Source organism: Gossypium hirsutum, chromosome D04 (assembly GCF_007990345.1).
Source record: "Gossypium hirsutum isolate 1008001.06 chromosome D04, Gossypium_hirsutum_v2.1, whole genome shotgun sequence".
Taxonomy (NCBI): domain Eukaryota; kingdom Viridiplantae; phylum Streptophyta; class Magnoliopsida; order Malvales; family Malvaceae; genus Gossypium; species Gossypium hirsutum.
This window is the reverse complement of record NC_053440.1, coordinates 49,198,632-49,201,711: the sequence shown is the minus strand read 5'-3', so window position 1 is coordinate 49,201,711 and position 3,080 is coordinate 49,198,632.

Below are 3,080 nucleotides of genomic sequence, written 5' to 3'. Positions count from 1 at the left end.
TTTGAGGTCGGTGCCGCTGGTGGTTGAACTGTTTGGGGTAGCTCCATGGTTGCGGATTCCTCCGGTGTCTCTCGGTTGGCGGTTGGTGATGGTTGGGTCTTCCGTGAGATGTGCCCTTTCTTGTAAGCTAGGTTTCCAATGGAAATGGAAATGGAGGCTATTCGGTAATGAGAATCATACGCATTAATGTCAAATGTTTTCCAAAATGAATGGTGATGATCCCTCCTCAATTTGCTTCTAGAGGGGTTGACCGCTTATGCTTGGGATACTAGTTATTGGGAACCACTGTCTTTGGCTGAACACCATTGTTCTACTGTGTTTGTACTATGGAATCAACCTCTTTTCATAAAAATATGGTCATTTTAATCATTCATTACTCTAAAACAGATGAAATAATTAGCTTTGTTGACTTCATAAATACGTACATATCATATAATTAATTAATTTTTAAATTTTAAAAATTTAAAAATTCAGAAACACATAGATTAAACTAAAATTTTATATTTTTAAGGAGCCAAGACACTTACCAGCCCTAGCTTCACCTCTAAAGTATACCATGTGTCAATAACCCTCCTTAATATATATATATATAATTTTTAAAATATTTTATGCAAGTATGAGAAACAATATTTCAAGCAAAAAACAATGGTGCATAACTCAGCTTTATTATTTAAAATTTTGTTAGATGTATTTATTTTATTGTTTTAGATAAACAAAGAAAAAAAATATAGACATTGTGATTATATTCTCTCTTGATTATTTTGTTTAATTATCATATATATTAGTTTTCCTTTTGATTTATCAAGGTGTAGATTTGATATATTATATTCCTTTGGGTTAAATTTATAATCTTATTTTGTATGCATAAGCTCATTTTGTAGTATTATTTGCATAATCTATAAATAAAAATAAAAAAAATTAAATTTGATATCAATTGATTATATATGATATCAAATTTATAATTGATTAGCATATCCTACTCATATAACCCTGATTTTAACTATTTTATTATGCTTTATACTATTACATGCATTGGAATTAAACCTGCCCATGGGTCACAGGTTTAAATATTAATAGATTGAAGAAGAAGATCAAGATGGAATACAATTGTGACATTAATATTTATTTTTTAATTAGATTTTATTTTAAATTTTAAATTTATCTTTAATTTATTTCATTATTTTTAGTAATACAATTATATTATTTAATCTCAATTTTCACATGCAAAAATAAACTATTAAAAAAATTAGAAACTAGAAATTATGATTCATAAACTATTAAAATGTAAAATGCTAAAAATAGTTTTAAAAAAATGAAATTAAAATTTGATTTGATTCAATTTTCACAAATAACTGACAACATCATAGAATTAGCACTATTTTATGTTGATATATTGCATATACAGACAATTATATTAATCCGATATGGAAATAAATTTATATATTCATTTCTTTTAAATGTAAACAGTTGAATTAATATAATTGCCTGCATAATTGCACCTAATCAAAGTTTATGTATCAAATTACATATGTATAAATTTAATATTTATCCCTAATTTAAATAACCACATGGGCTTGAGAGGATGGCATCCAAATCCAATGGGCCTGAATGAATGTGGTTTTATTTATATTTGTTAAAGATCTTAAAATCATAAAGAAGATATTCCATATTACTGCTGGCGCTAACTTATAGACTGATGAAACCAGATCTCCCCATGTGTTACGCATGTTTCTCATCAATCCATAATATCAGAAATTAGTTTTCTTTAAATTTTAATTAAATCAGATACCTGTAGTCCAATAATATATTATATAAAAATAAAGGATTCGTACAGGCCCAACACTATACCCAATATGCTACATCTTATACAAACCACAAAAATACAAGATATTTTAAGTATAAATATGTCACAAATTTATATTCCGTTGACGAAAATTACATATATATATATATATGCTTTTCCAACAATGCATACGTATGTAGATGTGAAAGGAATAATATGTTAAGGGGAAGAAATTGGGTTCCCATATGAATCATTAGGTAAACACCCTCGACAATGACTAATGTATTATCATATTACTAATTGCTATTATTGTATTCTTAGCTGACAATGCGACTAGCGTGACCCAAACTCAGACCATACTTGAGGTGGTGAACACACAGAGTTCAATTTATTAATCAGTTTATATTTAATGTACAACAATGTAAAAGAGTTAAGTTGGCGGTTGAACTGATCAAATCATTAAGTTTCGGTTCAAACAACTGGGTTACCAGTCGCATCCCTTTAAAATTATAAGTCAGTATAATGGTAAAATTCCACTGTGATCTCCCAAAACTTTATAATTGAAATTTTCCCCTCTTAAAAAGAATTTCTAGCTTCACCCATCACTAAAAAGTTTCAAACAATAAAATTAATTAAAATGAATTGCGATATAATCTATTTCATTAACAATAAATAAAACTATTAGTTGGAGAATAAAGGAAATAAATATTAAAAATGGAGAAAGTAATTTATAGATGAATGAATGGCATGATTAAATATATAATGTTGTAGGGAAAAGGGAAACTAATGTTGACTGTATATAGATTGGGTCCATGGTGTTGGTGAGGGCAATGAGTTTGTTGAAAACATTAGTCCATCTACTCTAATATTCTATGCTATCTTCATTTGAGTTTTAATTCATTTGCATGGCATACCATGCATTAATTTATTAATTTTTTAAATAAGAAATGAGAAGAGAATAAATAGCCTTACCTACCAAATAACATAATTTATTTTAATAAATATCAATATATATGAAATTATTACTCAAGAACTAGTCATGAAGCTTCTTTGAAATGGTATGGTGGCAAGAATGGAGCTGATGGTGATGATCATCATCATATGGCATGGCTATGTAATGCCATGGTTCCCATACATAGAGATGGGTGGATGATATAAAATCTAAAGATAATAATTAATAATCCTACTATACATAATACAGATAAACATTGCATAAAAGGACAGACATCCTCATTCTCAAATCTCAAATAATGACAGATCCGCATTAATAGGCTCACGTATTCTCATGCAAAACTTA